We start from the raw sequence: 19307 nt of genomic DNA, 5'->3' as shown, positions 1-19307 counted from the left end.
TGAAAATGGACTAAAATTGGCACCAGAGAAGTGGGGTGCTGCTCATAACAAATAGGTGAAAATGTGGAAGAGGCTTTGGAACTGGTTGTTGATGAGAGACTGAAAGAATTTGGAGTAGAAGGCTCTCCCAAAGTCCTAGATCCTAGTGTTAGTTTAGAAGATGAGAAAACTGGAGAAGGTTTAGAACTTTTGACACTGGTCAAATGGTGGTGATCAGAATACTTATGGAAGTATGGACTGTAAAGACCATACTGAAGAGGTCTCAGATGTAAATGAGAAAGGACTTATTGAAAACGGGGGCAAAGATCACCCTTGCTATGAACTGGCAAGGAACTTGGCTGCATTCTGTTCATGCTCAAAAGTATTATGGAATGTGAAACTTAAAGGTGCTGACACAGAGTATTTGGCAGAAGAAATTTCTAAGCAGCAAACCATTTAGGAAGCTGAATGGCTACTTGCAACAGCCTATGTTGAGTTATGGCAGAAAATGCATGACATAAAGCCAGAAGGTATAATTAAAAGGGAAACAAAGTGTGATGATTTGGAAAATTTGGAGTCTGGCCATGTGGTAAAGAAAGAGAGAACATTTGCAGGAGAAAAACGCAGTGGTGCTAAGAAGATTAGTACAAAAGAAAGGGATTATCCAGAGATGGTGGGAAGGTCCCTGAAGACATTACAGAAGCCTCTCGGGCAAACCCTTCCATTACAAGCCCAGAGGCCTAGGGAGACAGAATGGTCTTGGGGAAAAGGCACCCTCCACAGGCTCACTGCCCAGGGCCACCTCTGGATGCTGCTTCTCACATCAGCACCCCAGCTGCTTTGGTTGCTCCAGCCATGGTTAAATTGGCCCCACGTATGGCTGGGCCCGCAGCTTTGGAAGCTACAAGCCAAAAACTTTAGCAGCATCCATGTGGTGTTAGGTCTGAAGGCTCACAGAATGCCAGAGCTGTGCAGGCTTGGAAGCCTCCACCCTAATTTCAATGGGTATGTGGAAAGGCCTGAGGGCCCAGAAAGAGATCATTGCATAGAGCCTTTGCTAGAGTGATGCCAAGAGGAATTATGAGGTTAAAGTCACAGCAGAAAATCCCCACCAAGGCTGTTCCCAGTGGAGCCATGGGAATGTGACCTCTGTGAAGACCCTAGAATTGTGGAGCTAACAGTGTGTGACACCAACCTGTGAGAGCTGAAGCATGGCCTCAGATCAGGAAAGCCATAGAAGCTGAGTTGCCCAAGGACTTGGGAACCCAACCACCCACAGTAGAGTGCAGAGGATATTGAACTTGGAGTTAAGGTACATAATTTGCCAGCTTTAAGATTTAATGTCTGCCCTGCTGGATTTCAGACTTGTTTGGGAACTATTACACTTTTTTTTATTTTGCCTATTTCTCCCTTTTTGAATGGGAATATGTTCCCTATGCTTGCCCCATCATTGTATTTTGAGAGTAGATAACTTGTTTTGATTTTACAGAAGTCACTTCGAGACTTTGGACTTTTGAGTTGAAACAAGGTAAGACTTTGGGGATGGGATGAATGTATTTACCTGTGAGAAGGACATGAACTTTGAAGGCCAGGAGCAGAATGATATGGATTGTGCCTTCCAAGATTTATGTTTTAGTAGCTTGATCCCCACTGTGACTGTTAATAGGGTGGGAAATCCCATTATGGTAATTGAAAGGTGGAGCCTTGAAGAGGAGATTAGATTCTGAGGACCATGCCTAGTGAATGATTTAAAAATGGTGGTCATGGGTATGGTTCTGAGGGGGGCTTAAAAGGAGAGTGCATGAGGAGCTCTCTCTCTCTCTCTCTTCTGCCATTTTCTGCCACGTGAGACTCCTGGGTCACTGTCACCACCACCAAGATCCTCACCAGATGTGTTCCCTGAACTTCAGACTTCACAGCCTCTGAATCTATAAGCAATAAATTTTACTTTCTTATAAATTACCCACTTCTAAGTATTTTGTTACAAGGAACATAAACAGACTAATACAGGAATAAAACATCAAAATTTCAAATATAGAGAGGGCAAATCTTATTAAATTTTGGGGGGTTCAGTTTTTAATAGGGCTTCACAAATAACTCTTAATGATTTGTACTTATATATATATATATATATATATATATATATATATATATATATATATATATTGTTCATATGGGTCTGTGAATTAATTTTGAGTTTTCAAAATGGTCCCTCCAATTGCTGTTTATCTCAATCACTGAACCTTATGACATCCTCCAAAATTCCGCACCTCAGACAAGAACCCCACCAACCCCACCCAAGCCCTCTAATAGGGTGAGAAATCAAGTTAATTGGGGAGCTTTCTAAGGGATATATACACAAATAAAAGAGAGATTCCTGAGAAATAAAAGAAGATAGAAAGTTGAAGTGGGAGTGTTAAGAATTAGAGTTAAAGTTGGCTCATTATGCTGGTGTATCTGAGAAAAACACATAATAAATAGTATTTGCAGTCAAGGTAGCAGAGAAAGCCAGAGGGGGAAAAAAGTCTGTTGGGACTCAGTCTTTACTTCCCAAAACTAAGTGGATTGCACTAGACTAACGATTCTCACTTCTAGCTGGACATGCGAATAGTCTGGGTATATTTTTCAAACACTGATTCCCCTGGACCTACCCACAGAACATTAAATCACATCTCTGAGCTTGTGGCCCAGGAATCAGAATTTTCAACAGTGCATCCACCTCTTTGGAAAATATTTATTTGAGATACTTATAATTTAATTTCCAGGATCTCACAGCTCTCAGGAAGCCATCTATTGGCTGTAAATTTAAAATACCTGATCTATCTCACGAGGTCGTGCTTTTGTGGTTTTTTTTATTGCTCAGTTCTAAAATTTCTGCTTTTATCTTCTTCACATATTTTACTTCATTGCTGACATTTTCTACCATTCCCTTCACTTCAGCTATCCCTGTGATTGCTTGTTAGTGCTGTTTATAATAGCCGATTTGAATTCTTTACATATGATTCCAACATCTTTGCTGTCTCCACCTTGATATTTGTTTATTCCCTTTTCTCTTGCAAGCCAAGAAGTTCTTTATATACTGAATAATTTGCAGTTGTATACTGAACATTATGAATACTATGCTATGGGACTCTGTGTCTCATTTAAATGATATGTCATATTGATACTTTTGTTTCAGCAGGTAATCAACAGTCAGGTTCACGAAACAAATTCCAACCAGTTTTCTGTTTACTGTGGTTTCATTGTCAGTTCCATTGTCACTTTCTTTAATATTCATGTCTGTACAAGGCAGTGGCCAGTCTGGGACTTGAACAGTAGTGTGTCCTTTATTTAGTTTTCAAAGATATGCCGTGTTGTTGAGGTTAAGATTCAGGCATGCTAAGCTCAGGAGTGAGCCCATGAGTTCATACACAACATGCAGTCACTTTTCTGAATTTCTCTCTCTCTGGGATCACACCCATACTTTCCAGTTTTCTGGGGCTCCCCTCTTTGTTCTCTAGCCAAAAAGGTGAGGCTTTATTTACACTGCTCCGCCACACATTTCCTGTAAATGTGACCACCTCTGGGTCTAAGCAGGGCAAAGACCAAGATAGAAGAAAAGCAATGGCGGTTTGCCCCTCTCTCTTGGGGACACAGCTGCCCCCAGAAAGGAAAGTTTGCCTCACTCTGAGATTTAGGTGCCTGCAGGTTGCCTCATCTCCACTGTGGCTGTCACCTCCATCTCTGCAAGTGGATTTGCTTGAAGGCCGGAGTGACAGAGAGACAGAGAAAATTGGGGGGGCGGGAAAAGAAAGTCAGGGGATTTCTTCACTGTCTTTGAATATTAGGGGACCCCTTTTCTGCTTCTCAAATCAGAACTAGAGGGCCTCTCCTGGAGTGTTCTCTACAACAGTACACATGTCCAGATTTGGGGAAACCTTAAGACCAGGCAGGTGAATGAATACCAAAGGGGGGAAAATGTACAATCACCACCACTATAATGGTACTGCAAATCCTGATTGTCTTCCCCAATCTGCGTACTACTATTTACTTTTTTGAGTCTTTAAATAGCTTTTCAAATAGCACAGGTTTTATAACTGTGCTCAGTGGGAAAGAAGTACACTCTATTTTACCCAGAAGCAGACCTGTTTAGGAAGTTTAAATACTTTGACTAACAACTGCTTAACATGGTTCTGCTTAAATACTTTTCAAATGATAATTTTTGTCCAAATAAATTGTAATGGAATCTAATATAATCACTTTCTTATCAGGTGTGTGCCTGATTTAGTCATCATGATGGCTTCATATGTTATATACGCTATCTCTTGCCCTTTATTTAATAATAAAAATATCTAAAATTGAATCATATGAATATTGAATTTGTACTCTCAGTGATGTACTTTCTAAGCACTTTACATGCATTAATTCATTAGTCTACAAAATAAGCCTATGAAATAAGTATTATCCTTGATAGAAACTAAACTAAGGCACAATAAAATTTTAGAGTCTATGTGAGCAAACAGTGATTCATGAATTGGGCAGCTCCAAACCAGAATTGGTTCAGAGGCTCCATTGAGGGAATGTAAGAGGAAAGCTTTTACACGATGAGCACAAAAATACAGCAAGGAAAATATATTTGGTTGATACACAGTTACCTTATTTGTCTATCCTGTTGGAAAGTGCCTAATTACATAAGTGTAATTTAGTGGAAGATTCTGATTGATTAGGCTTAAGTTTCATTTTTTAAGATATAAGCATTTATTAGAAATAGCTCAAGTTAAGTTTTGTTTATGTTTGCAAACTAAGCAAGGTTAAGGTCACTTATGAGGCTAAACTGGCTTTGTGTGCTAAGGGATTCTTCAGGTCTTGTTTCTGTTTTAATGTACTCCAACAATCTAAATTTATAGATGTGAACCCTGAAGCATTGAAAGGCTAAAAAATAAAACTTTCTGAGAATAATTCAGCTGGAAGGTAGAGTCAGGTCTAGGATCCATATATTGGCAGATGGGTTCCACAGCCTTTTCTCTCAACCAATATACTACATTGTCTTTTACGTACACAGTAAATAGGGTGTGGTTTGTTATGAGCTGAATTTTTTCTATCCAAAATTCATATGTTGAAGTCCTTTCCCTTTATTACCTCAGAATTTGACTGTATTTGGAGATAGGGTCATTACAGAGGTGATTACATTAAAAAGGATGTCATTCAGGTGGGACTTAATCCAATATGACTGGTGTCTTTATAAGAAAAATAAATTTGGACACAAGCACAGACGAAAGGAAGACAATGTGAAGACACAGGGAGAAGACAGCCATGTGCAAGCTAAGGAGAGAGTTTTGGAATACTTCTCTCACAGACCTCAGAAGAAATGAACCCTGATGAACCTGGGTTGCATACTGGACATTATAAATATTATGCTATGGGATTCTGCGTCTTGTTTAAATGATAAGTAATACTGATATTTTTGTTTCAGCAGGTAATCAACATAGTTGGGTTCACAAAACAAATTGTAATCTTGGTCTTCCAGCTTCCAAACTATGAGAAAATAAAATTCTGTTGTTTAGACCACCCAGTCTGTGGTGCTTTGTTATGGAAGCCCTAGCAGTAGCGCAATGGTATAAACTTCATTGTCAGGACACCTAAGAAAGTGCATTAAATATTAAAACTATTCAATAAATATGTGTTGATCAATTAAGATTCAACTCGTGTAGATAAGTTGAGGTAGTCAAATAGTTACCAATTTGTATCTCAAGAAGGTGTTTGCCAATCTAATTTTTGTGTCTCAAACTAAGAGCTAGTTTTTACAGTGAGAAGTAGATAACAGGAGAAAATTTAAAAAAGAACAGACCCTACCAGAGCAGGAAAGAGACACAAGCTAAAGAGCTAAAGGAAATGTAGAGACAGATTCATAACATTTCAATTTGGGTTATGGCCACAATTTTTTTTTTCTGACGTTTAAACCATTTGTGCTGAAAATTTAAGTTCATGTTACATTATATTCATTTTCTTTCTCTTTTTTTTTTTTCACAGTTTAAACTTACTGGAATTCCTTTGGCACTTTTTAAATAGTATAAGATTTACTTCGTTTATCATTTAAAACTTAACTGTCTCCTATGAAACTAAATGCTCATTCTAGTAACACTTTGATATGGTTGCTTACTCCTAAAAGATATGGCTAGGGGGAATGGAATATAGATTGTGGATTTCAGAATAAATCTCTGAACATATGGGCTTGTTCCAAAGACTAACTAAGGCTCAAGGGGGATGTTGGCTACAAATTGTGAAGATTAGATATGGTTCCTTGCTCTAGTATCAAGGCCGGAAGCAAACCTTACAAAGTACCTTTTTTTCTTTTTTCCTTTTATATTCCTGCTAGAATTAGCTATTATGTAAGGAGACAACAACAACAAAAACAACAATAAAAATGAAAGACAGGGAAGCTCTGTGAAAGATGGAAACTTGAGAATAACCACCACTATCACTATCATAGATGACGACAAATCAACAAAGAACTATACTCAAAGAGGGAAAATGCTTAACAACATAGAAGCTAGGAAATGGTGCCAGCAACGTACCATAAACAGCAAAGAATTGTTATTAGATATAACAAATATGAAGACATATTAGAAGAAAAGTCTGGTAACAGATCTCAACAGAGTTTTGCTTTCCTGAAAGGAGAGAAAAGAGCAGTGTGATGTTACAAGAAGTGATTGAGAAAGCAGGGAAGGGTGAGGTTCATGGAAGAAATAAAGAGAATATAACGTTTCTTTATCTGTCTGGGATCAAGAGAAAATAAAATAAACTGTTCCAAAATGGCGATGGGACAGCAGGTGCACTGCAGTGGCTCTCAGTACAACTGGATTCTTCTCAAGTAGAGAGAACAGAGATGCAAGAAGTAAAAAAGCATAGCTAATACCAGGAGTTTGAAGCCTATGCAAACGGAAATTAAGCATGTGCATTCAATAGAAGAAAGAAACGAAAGAGAAGAAAATGTACCAAAAATGAATTCCTCTTTGAGTGGAGCTCAGGACTCAGGTTTCCTCCCTCCACCAATTCATCCCATTTCAACACAAATAGACTGTCATATCAAAAAAAGGGTGATGTAAAACTTTCCTACACATTCTTCAGGTTAACCACAGAGAGGAAGATTACAAGAGAATCTTGGAAGAAAGATGGGGGATGAAAGAAAAATCAGCCCACCCACCCTATTTGGGGAAAACATGCCAGTCATGGGAAAGGTTTTCACTCAAAAATGACTTAACAGAAAAAAAAAAAAAAAGTATCAGTGAGTGGTCTGCTAAAATATTCTGCAACAGATAAGAAATTAATCACACAGGACAAAAGTCAAAAGAAGTGGGTATTTTGTAAAACAAAAATGTGGTTGAAGAAATTGAAATGAAGTTTATGGACTATCTACTTAATTTGAACATTCAAGAGTATTGACTTTAGGAAATAACATTTGGAAGAATGGATATTAAGAATATGGAATACAATAGACAATTGTGTAATACAGACATGGAAAGAGATTAATAATTCAATAACGTTCAAAAATATTACAGGAGAAGCAGCAAAATAACTGACAAAAAAATTAATGAAACTACAATCAGGAACACTGTGCACATTGAACAGAGATCTAAAATATGAACAATGGCTCTTACTAAAAAAAATTTCAGAATAGATTAAAAAAAATGGTAAAAGATATCAAGAAACCAAAAAACATGAGGGGAAGAATTGCCTAAAGATAAAGATCAATAGAATAATATAAACTATACAAAAAGGAAAACCAAAGTAAGCTTTTCACCTAATAATTTTGATAAAAGACAAGATAAAGAATCCACTACAGGCTCCAAAATAAATAAGAGTCTGAACCATAATTCTAATTAGTTAAATTTGCCCATCAATAGAGAAATCAGTATTTTGTCTTCTGGTTGTCCTCAGGTTGGATGGTCCATTAAACATGGAGGATACTTTGCTGAGAAAAACACCTGATGCAGGTAACAGAGCCAGATATGGAAGGGGGCACCTAATTTTAGGCTCCTAGAGCAAACACAGAGAATGAAATAAGTAAGAAGCCCCATTGTGACTCACCAATTAATTTCCCTAAACTTCTCATTCCCATTAATTTTTCACTGGGGATGTCAACCTTTTTATTTATTTATTTATTTATTTATTTATTTATTTATTTATTGGGGATGGGGGGGGTGAGAGGTGCTGGCTGGCAGGTACAAGGATCAAACCCTGTCCCTTGGTGTTACCAGCACCACACTGTAACCAACTGAGCTCACCAGCCAGACTTCAACTCTTACATAGAGGAACAAGCAATTCAGCATGCATTGGAACAGCTTGTGTGCTGGGGAACAACTGATGATAAGTAAATCAAAGAAAAGAGGGAACCACACCAGAACCCTTCAATTAGAGAAGCAGCATCTGGATTCAGCCCAAGTCTGAACTTGGCAGAGATACTGCAATGGCAATGCTAATCTTAGAAGCTGGCAGTCGTCCATTTTCCTTGAGGAGGCCTCTTGCCTGACATCTGTTCCTGATCTTTGAACTCCAAAGGGAAGTTTGCCTGTGGGCACAAGCAAAACTGTTTTATTCCCATGAGAGAGGTTTTTCCATGTGCCCCCACAGCAAATTTTCATGCTTCAAATAAAGGAGGAAAAGGAAGTTTCCCTCAGAAAATAAAATGATGCTCTGGGTAATTGTCACACAACACACAACCAGTAATTTTTAAGAATTTTGACCACTGCAGGTGTCTGGAGCTGAGTCAATTGAATGGCAGTACTCTTGGAAGAAGAACCATAAAAATACATACACTTCCACTGCTAATGATCCCTGAGATGCCCAAGATCCTGGAATATTATGACTGATTTCATGAGTTCCTCCAATGATACTGCATAAAGCCTCCCTTTTCTAAATCAGTCATTATCAGTTTCTGTGGCTTCCAATCAAACCAATATTGAATACCCTGAATAAAAGATACTGATACCAGGTCTGTAAGTGTAGGCATTTAGGTGAGGTGCTAGTCAATTACGTTATCACCTGTGTTCACTTGTGACTACAGGGACAAAGAAGAAAGCTTTGCAGAAGTGGGCAGAGTGTTAGAACAACTAAAATATTTTCCTTAGATTTGTTTTGATATTGTGTAGCAATTCTTCTGCAGTATCTTCTGAACAGGTATACTTTGTTCTTTCCTACTCTTATTTTACATTTTGGATTTTCAGTTATTTGAAATTTGAATCTTTGTCACTAATTAAGGGACAATGAGAAATGAAAAATAGCATTGTTCATATTCTTTGCAGAAATGGTAGATAACTTAAAAAAAGAAATGGAGAAAGTCGCATCTAAAAATCCTCCGCTGAAAACGAAAAAGATTCTCAGGGAATTTATCTGACACAGTTGAATAAACAATTCTGCTCAGTACAACTGTTGGGTTAAGACGGTAGAAATTAAATTCTCTAGGATTCTTACAGGAACATTAGTACTTTATGAAAAAAGATTTGGATTCTTAAAAATAAATAAAATGGCAATAACATAGATGAGCCAGAAAATTTCAAGAACCACATCTCCCCAGTAGCAGTTTTATCATAAGGCCCCCAAATCTTTTGACATTCCTACCAATGAGAAATGGAGTCTGTATCCTCTCCCATCAATCTGGACCTTGTAAACACCTGACTTGAATATGACAGAAGTTATATCATGCCAGCTTCAAGGCTTCAGGCATAGGAAGTTACGACTTCTGCTTCCTCTCATAGGATCCTTGTTTTGGAACCTAGTTACCATGCTGCAAGGAAGTCCAAACTGGCTAATGAAAGAGATCACATGGGGTGGCCTTGTATTCAGGCCCAAAGCTATCATCAACCCCCAGAGAGGTGAGTGGAGATGCATCCAGATTCCAGTTTCCAGATGTTGAATCACTTCCAGCTTTGACTCTACCCTGCTGAGACCTCAGAAATCATAAAGCAAAGATTTTTTGTCTACATCATCATCTTTCCAAATATCTAACCCACAAAACCTGTGAGTATAATAAAATGGTTGTTTTATGCCACAAAGCTTTGCAGTGCTTTGTTATACAGCAATATTAACTGGAACACACCTACAAAATTCTTTACATGACTTCCCCTTACAATCTAATATTGAACTTTCTGGCCATAAGTACGTAACAATCCATAAGAAAATGTATATTTTCCTCATATATTACAAAAACTCTGCAGACTTTGAAGGTGATTAAGAATAGCAAAACAGAAATTTGAATCATACAGATTCAATGCAATGGCTCACTTGAAATACTGTAATCTGCATGCCAGTTTAACAACCAGCTACAGTTCTTTGCTGGGTTGAGTACACAAACCTAGACCAATCATGGCCAAGGTACTATGATTTGGATGTGATTTGTCCCTTCCAAAACTCATGTTGAAATTTAGCTGCCAATGTAATAGCATTAAGAGGTGGTGAAACATGTAAGAGGCACTTGGGTTGTGAAGGATCTTCTCTTATGAACAGATTAATTCAGTCTTGTGGGAATGAGTGAGTTCTCACACCAAATTAGTCACCAAGAGAGCAATTCTTATAAAGCAAGACTGCATTTCATGTTTGGTCTCCTGTGTGCACTGCTTCCCCCTTTGCTTTCCACCACGAGTTGAACCTGTACGAGGCCCTCACCACATGGGCTGCCTTATCTTGAACTTCTCAGCCTCCAGAATCATGAGCCAAATAACTTCTTTTCTTTATGAATTACCCAGTCTTAGGTATTACGTTATAGCAACACAAAAATCAATTAAGACACAGACTAGCTTACACGTAAGAGTCCAAGAATGCCCTTGGCTTAACTCAGAGAAAAGGATTTAAAAACATTAAAAGGCATACATTTTATAAGTTCTATGCTATAAGTGTATTTTGTCTACCTTCTACCTTATTCTTGGGCACTGTTAAAATCTAGTAGACTTTTTTTTACCACCTTCATCAAGGGAATATGCTGGAATCTTCCAAAAATGATTTACCATTTCTCCTTTCTTTGTCAGCAAACTTGAATTTTCTGATTTAGCCTGAAGGGAAGACTGATGGGACCAAGTTTATAGTATCATAAATTTAGTCAGGGGGTGACGAATTGTGACTATAACTACAGTTAAGCTCTTTGGTACTTGACACACAGTTCTTGACCTAGCAAACACATTTTTCTCCTTTCTGGTACATAGGACCACGCAAAACCAAACTATACCAACAAGGAGCTCTATGCCAATAAGGTTTCGCTACTTTATCTTTTCCACAATTTAAGCTGTAGAGACTTTGATCCCTTGGCTCCTAACAAGATGTAAGACCAGTTTATTATATTATCAATGAAATTCTGACAGAACCTGGTAAACATGAGCAATAAGTTTCTTACAGATTTTCAAAAATATATACATGATGGAAGGCAGAAGATAAATCTCACAAGAAATACAGTGAGATTCTTGAGAACATATTGGCATGGCTAGTCTGAGATATGTACTCCAAAGAGAAGATACAGCTATTTCTTTGACTCAGAAGGAGATACAATATCTGTTGTGCTTAGTTGGATTTTGCAGAAAATAAATACCATATCTTCATATGTCCATCTTTCATTCAGCAGATTAACAATAATATTTTATGTCTTAAGTGGAGGCCTTCTGTAATAGACTTCTAAGACGGCTCTTAATGACCCCTGCCTCCTAGTATCTAAATCCTTTTTAGACTCATTCCTTGAGTGTGGACTAGATCTACTGACTTTCAACAAGTAGAATATGGCAAAATTCATAGGATTTCACTTCTATGATTAATTTACCAAACAGGACTGTGGTTTCCTTCTTCCTCTCTCACCTGCTTACTCTGATGAAGTCAGATAGAATGTTGGGAGCTGCTGTATGAAAAGGTCCATGTGTCAAGGAACTAAGGAAGGCCTCTGGCCAACAGCCAGAAAGAACTGAGACCCTCAGTTCAGCAGCTTTCAAGTAACCGAATCTTGCCAACAGCCACGTTAATGAACTTGGAAACAGATTCTCTCCACCCCTCCCACTCAAGCCATCATGTGAGAGTTTAGCCCTGGCCAACACCTTAATTCAGTCTTGTGAAAAAAGTTTGACCAGAGCACCTAATTAAACTGTACCCAGATTCCTGACCCACAAAAACTGTGAGATAATAAATGTTTGTTGTTTAAGTCAGTAAATTTTAATTTTATTTTTTTTAATGCAGAACAGATAACTAATACAACACTTAAGACAGGCTAAAGATTTGATGCCTCTGCTTCAAGTACATTATTACCAAGTTCATGTTCAACATATCTGCAATAGACTGAAGTAATATATGATACCTGATGCAAACATTTATAAGAGAAGTGAAACACCAGACCCTGAGGACAGGATTCATTTAGTAGCAACTAATAGCTCGTGATCATAGGGGAGCATATGACCATCGGACTTGAAAAGCAGTATGGACCAGATGTTTTGTAATCTTTCTAGCTAAGCACATTTAACAGCATACCATCAGAAAGTGGTTCCAAACAGTACCCGAAGACACAAATAGTGACACAAAGAGAACCCCAGTGCACCTCTCACTCGCTATATCATGAGCTCATGGTGTGATGACCAGCTGATAAAACTGAAAAACTGAAACCTCATTTAGAGATGCCACCGCACAGTAGAAATGCCACTGTACAATAGAGATGCCATTGCACAATATGGCAGAACCTACCAGATATGTTTTGTAGAGCTGTTAAAAAGTCTTCTCAGGGATTATCAGATAATGAAGAAATGAAATCTTGCCATTGGCAGATCTTCAAAGTCTACACCTTGTTTTTCACTTTGCCTTGAAGGGAGAGATGGCCTCAGGTCAAGATAGATACTGATTCTTAGACAGTGACTAATAGTCTGATCCAAAATCTGATCAAAGAATAGCAATATCAGAGGATTTTGTAGCAAAGAGTTTTAGTGAAAAAAGTATGTGGCTAAAGATCTAAGAATGAACCTAGAGCAGTGCTGGTAAATCACTGGTCTGAGACAAATTAGACATTAAAAAAAAAATTTCACCACAGATGTCTTTAAAAATGCTGGTTTACAGTCTGAAAATATGTGTTTTATATATGAATATGTACCAGAAGCCTACCATTGAAAAATACTTTCTCCATAATCAGAAGGACAGGTGAGCCTCTGTGGATGTCTGTTCACCTTCTTCCCCAGCCGGGCCAGTGCTCGGACAATGAGCTCAAGAAACAAAGTGGCTAAAGGAGAAGATAGGGGACAGATGCTTGTGCTTAACCACATGGAAATTTCCTCTTACCAGGCTTGGCTTGGCTATTTCTCTAACTGAAACTAACTCAAAATCCACATTATGACATTGTGCATTAGGGGACCAGCCAGCTCCCTGGTAGGAGGTTGATTACAAGTGACCCCTTCTATCATGAAAGGGGCAGATATTTGTCCTCACCAAATAGACATCTAATCTAGATTTGAAGTTACTTTCCCTGCCACTGTCAATATCATTCAGCCATGAAATTACTTAATGCTTTGTACTCTGCATCCAACCAAGAAACCAATTCAAAATAAAAGAAGTAAACAAGGAGCTGTTGCTTATGAGATTCACTGGTTTTATTTTCTAGCCGTCAGCTGTAAGCAACTGGTTCCCTAAATTATAGAAAAGCTCATTGGTAGCTGGAGGATAACACATTTCAATGATAGGATGCTGTTTCTCCCGTAGAGATAATCTATCTCTATCCCATAGAGGTAAACCCAGTGTCATGAACGAAGGAGTAGTGAATGGGAAGATAAAGGTGCCTGTCAGGATTAGCTCACCTTGAAAATTATAACTTCTTTGGATTGTTTCAGGCTAGAGGCTTTATCATGCAAGGGAATAGGCCCCTAATCATGGTTTCACTGAACTGGAAGCTAAAAGTGGGATCTGGCTTTGTAGAACACCTAATGTAAATGGGGAAATTAGAAAAAAAAAAAAAAATTTTGTTGAGGTTATTGAATCTGACCATTCAGAGAAAATATGATGAGTATTATACAATACAGATAAAGAATGGTTTCTGGTGACTGTCTTCTATTCTACCATCTCAGTGTCTTAAGATTGGAGATTTTGCTTGCTCCTTCATCCAGGTAAAGTCGCAAAGTGAATTCATGTGGAATATAGAAAGGATAGTGCAGGTAATAAATCATGACTATATTTCAGTTGCAAATTCAAGGACATTGGTCTCTTTCTGTAATTTCATAGTTGCCACAATAAACAGATTATGTATTTTAATATGTATGTATATTTTACTCTTCTATCATGTGTAGGGTATGTTTGTAAAGGGACGAATTATTATTATTCCCCTCATACATATACAAAACAGATATGACCAAGACACATGTAGAAAAATAAGCATCATCAAGATATCTTGTTGTTAGAAAATAGAGTATAAATTAGAATCTTTCGGGCTACAAGTAACAACAAACTAAACTCAAACTAATTTTAAGAAAGCCATATAACTGAACATTCAGAAATACACCAGGCTTTGCTTCATTTCCTAATTATCTTTCTCATGTCTTTCTAGTCAGGTAGAAGCAAATGACCTTGAGCAGAATGGACATTGGGCATCTGGGCACAAAAAAACATCCATAGTCAAAGAAACCATTATTCACTTCCTGTCTCTTAAAACCCAGGGTTTTTTTTCCCCAAGGAAACTTTGGAACTTTTCTTTTCAAAACTCACCAGTCAAAATTAAATGATAGGCCTAATTCTAAACAATCCATGACAAAGGAGATGTTATTACATATAAACCACAGTGGAGCTGGGGATATGGTCATCTCTGAAGTATACATGTTTGTGTAGGAAGAGATAAAATACGTAACTAAAAATTGGGGTAATGTTTAAAAGGGTGAAAGAAAGACAGATACAAAGTTGGTCATCAACAATATATACTACAACAGAAACCAAATACACCAAATTTGAATGCAGGAACTGGGAATGAAATGGCTTTTCTCCTACTAGAAGGAACTGGTTAGTGAATTTATGACAGTATATGAAGATACATGGATTATACTAGAATCATGTTAGACGGAGCATCTTTGAGTGTAGAGAATAACAGTTGTTCTGGGTTCGCCCAGGAGTGAACCTTCCATGGCTGTCTGTGCTGCATAATCCTACACCTTTGATCATACCTGAATCACATAATGGTAGATTCTTGACCCTCTGGGGCCCATTTAGATTCTTTTTCTCTAGAATTTGATGTCTGAATGGAGTAACTCAAAGACTGGAGAGGTCTGGGCTGTCATCCTCTGTGCAGCAACTTCGAGAAATAGATCTATGAACTCCAGCTAGTAAGAATCTCAGGGCTGCTTTTATTCATGCCTCTCCTGTACTTTGATTGTGTAGCTATCCCACTAATGCTGTGATCAACGCTAACACTTACCTAGTAAAACCAATTTTTTGCTAAAGTTGTTTTATTTCTGTTACTTGCAATCTGATACAACATTAAGTAATACAGGGATGCTGCCAGATTAACAATCACTGATGTAGTTCAAACTTTTAAATTTATCAATGAAGAAAGTGAGTTCTAGAAAGTATAAATTGGTTTATACAAAGATACTCCGTTTCTTAGAAATTAAATTGTAATTAGAACCCACACTCCCCTAACTCTAATGATTTTTAGAGATAGATATAAAATTGCTGAGTGCTTGACAGCAAAGCCATGGTTGCTAGCTTAGAACTTTTCTTTATAAAGTTCTACCAGTGTTTTGTAGGCACCCTGGGAGATTGCTGACCCTACTGAAAATGCTATGACCCCCTTGCTGACATTTTCTGGAATTTAGTAGACTTTCCTTTTTCTACCAGACATATTTTGTTTTGAGACTTCCACCCTTTCACCATTATAAATTTTCCCCTTTTAACCTTAAGACATCTGAAGAATAAAAAAAATGTACTGATTGTAAACCACATGGACGCCCCTCCCTTACGGTAGAGTCTTGTGATGTTATATAATAATAACTGTCTGTCTTTTCAGATACAGTGATGCATCCCACTAAGGAGAGCATAACACAACAAAAAGGGCAAATGCAAAGCATACCATAAGAATAAGGTTTTTTTTAATTGTTTGGTAAAATAATCAGGCCAACAGATCTTAAATTGGGGGTTCAGTCATAAATGTTTGGATGCTGAAAACATGTTGAGCTTCCATCTGTTTGTATTATTTCCTTGAAAGAAGAGTCTCTGATCTTTGTCAGGTCTTATTCAATTCTATTCACTTTGGCCTTGAAGTATATCAGTCTTTTAGGGAAATGTAGTCAGGATGTTTGTGTCTATTGTTTTTCTAGATTGTGAAATCTGAAGCAAAGTTGATGCTCTTAATCTATGAACCCCTTTCCCATCAAGGACACACATTTAAAAACATAAGTTAAAGTGTCTCAAAAAATATCAACATGATGAGTATTTCACAGATCAACCATATAAAAGATTCTTTGGCAAATGGATAAAAGGAAACTATAGTAAATATATTAAAGAAGCAATAATACTCATGGAGAAAATGTTTGATCTATGGAACACATTAATGATTTCAAGTAGTATTTAACTTCACCTAATAGATATGAATGAGTCAGAGGTACCACTGTCCATATGGTTAGCCACTATCATCCAGATTGCATAGGGTCAATATTGTATCCAAGTGGGAGTAGATACCAGTTTGTCTTCAGCTGGCGTTCTTCTGTTTTGAGAACCCACCTCCCCTCTTCTCTGTGCCCTAGAGCTCATTTGTAAACACTTGACTACTCAGAGCTATAGATACACTGTATCCTAATTTCAGCAGTTTCCCTCATACTCCTTTGATCACTGATATTTCCTCATGTCAATAGTAAGAGTTGGATTGTAACTAAGCTGGCAGAGAACTCCATGCCAGTGCATTAACTGGCAAAGGTGAACTTCTTTTTTTTTTTTTGTCTTTTTCGTGACCAGCACTCAGCCAGTGAGCGCACTGGTCATTCCTATATGGGATCCGAACCCGCGGCGGGAGAGTCGCCGCGCTCCCAGCGCAGCACTCTACCAAGTGCGCCACGGGCTCGGCCCCAAAGGTGAACTTCTGACTCAACCCAGCCCCCATGGAATTTCAATTTAAAGAGGTAGTTTCTGCAAATCAAATAGTAATTGAGATAAAGAAAGTTTTCGAAAGCCCAAAGATGAGCCCACGGGTCTTGATTCTTTCCTCTAGTCACATGTCATGCTTCTGAGAAGCATTATGTGCTTTGTGAGAATGAAGGAGCGGTCCCCCAGCCAGTGCCTGACAGATGATAAATGGGTGAACACCTGTATTGAACCAAGCATCTACACGCTTTAGTTCAGCCCATGTACATACAAAATCACCAATATCCTTGTGCCTTCATTTGCAGGCAAAGTGGCAATAGACTAACAATCTTCGAGGAAGCACCGACCCATTCTTAGATACTTAAATTGGAGAAGCAAAACTATTTGCCTCCTATCCTTCAGGAAAGGATTTATTATGATTTATGAGCAATAAGCCATAAAGATTTGGTAGGAAAAAAGGTGTTTTATTCATTTGGTTGAACACTGCCTGGATATATAACTGAGATTGTTCATCAAATCAGAACAATCTGCTTTCTAGGTACAGGTCAGGGAAAATGGCCCCAGGCTCTGTGTCTTTCTGTGTTCTTAGTACATCCTCTACAGCAGATATGTCCTCAGCCAAGGGGACTTAAAGAGTCACATTCAAAAACTCTAACTCACAATAAATGTCTTTGATTTGTACCATCACTCAGGTACTTAAGACCATGCGTTATTTTAACCAATCCCTCTTTTAAATTTCAGTTCTTGTGATTGAATTCTTGTACTATTTTTCCTGTTGCCTTTTTAATTCCATGGATTATCTTTGCATTGACTTTAGAATCTCATAGACCAGGGGTGGATAAACTACAAGTCAGGGGCAAAATCTGCCCCACCACTTGATTTGTAAATACAATTTTATTAAAAAGTCGTGCCCATTTGTTTATGGATTGTCTGTAGCTATTACTGTGTTACAATGGCAGAAGTGAGTAGCTGTTACAGAGGCTATCTGGTCTGCAAAGCTAAAAATACTTACTCTCTGGCCATTAGAGAAAAGGTTTCCTGGCCTGTGACCAAAACCCTGTCTGAGCTCTTGCCAGTTGCCCCAGCATTCAGCCCAAAGGTTTTATCTTTACTCTATGGCTTTATCTCTCTGATGTCTACCAGCATGTTTTTCAGAGTTTCCTTTGCATTTTTTTTTCTTTTTTGTATAATTTTTAAGTAAACATTTTATTTTAGAATAACTTTAGAACTGCAGAAAAGTTGGAAGATTATCACAGATAGTTTCTGTGTACTTGTACCCACTTTCCCTCAATACCTTTATTACAACTAATGAAGTAATATTAAAATATTATTAAGTAATGTCCATGCCTTATTCAGATTTCCTTAGTTTTTGCCTAATATCCTTTTTCTGCTGAAGGATTCTACCCAGGGCTCTACATTACATTTGGTATTCGTGTCTCTTTAGGTTCCTTTAGCTTGCGATTATTCTTGGACTTTCTTTTTTTTGATGATCTTGAAAGTTTTACGGAATACTGGTTATGTATTTTGTAGAATGTTCCTTTAATTTGGGTTTGTCTGATGTTTTTTCTCATGGTTAGACAAGGGTTAAGAGTCTTGAGGAGGAAGATCACTGCTATGGTTTGAATGTGTCCCCTCAAAAACTCATTGGTTGAAACTTAAAGGCCAAGGCGATAGTGTTCAGAGCCTTTAAGAGGTGATTAGGTCAAGAGGGCTCCTCTCATAAGTGGGAGAAAGTCCTTATAAAAGAGTCTTCAAGCAGCATTCAATCCATTTTCATTCCTTCAGTCCCTTCTGCCATATGAGGACACAGTTTTTCTCCCCCTTGGAAGTAGAAAGCAGCTCTCGCTAGACAACTGACCCTGCTGTTGCCTTAATCTTGGACCTCCCAGCCTTCAGAACTGTGAGAAAATAAAATTTCTGTTCTTTATAAATTATCCAGTCTACAATATTTTGTTATAGCAGCACAAACAGACTAAGGCAACCACGGAGGTAGAGTTCCATTCTCCTCAGATGGTACCAAGTATATATACGGTCAACATGGCTTACCACTGTTGATGTTGACCTTCATCACCTGGTAAGGTAGTGTTTGTCAGATTTCTCCACTGTAAAATTACTTCCCCCTCGCCCCCTTCCCATACTGTACTCTCTGGAAGGAAATCACTACACATGCTCCTTTACATTTTTATCAGCTTCTCTAGCCATGTACTATCTTTATGCTTTGTCATTTGCAAAACCCCAGCTGGTCTTTACTGGTGCCTGTATGGATTTGTGTTTATTTTCTGTCA

Source organism: Cynocephalus volans, chromosome 14 (genome assembly GCF_027409185.1).
Source record: "Cynocephalus volans isolate mCynVol1 chromosome 14, mCynVol1.pri, whole genome shotgun sequence".
NCBI lineage: Eukaryota > Metazoa > Chordata > Mammalia > Dermoptera > Cynocephalidae > Cynocephalus > Cynocephalus volans.
This window is presented reverse-complemented; position numbering follows the sequence as displayed.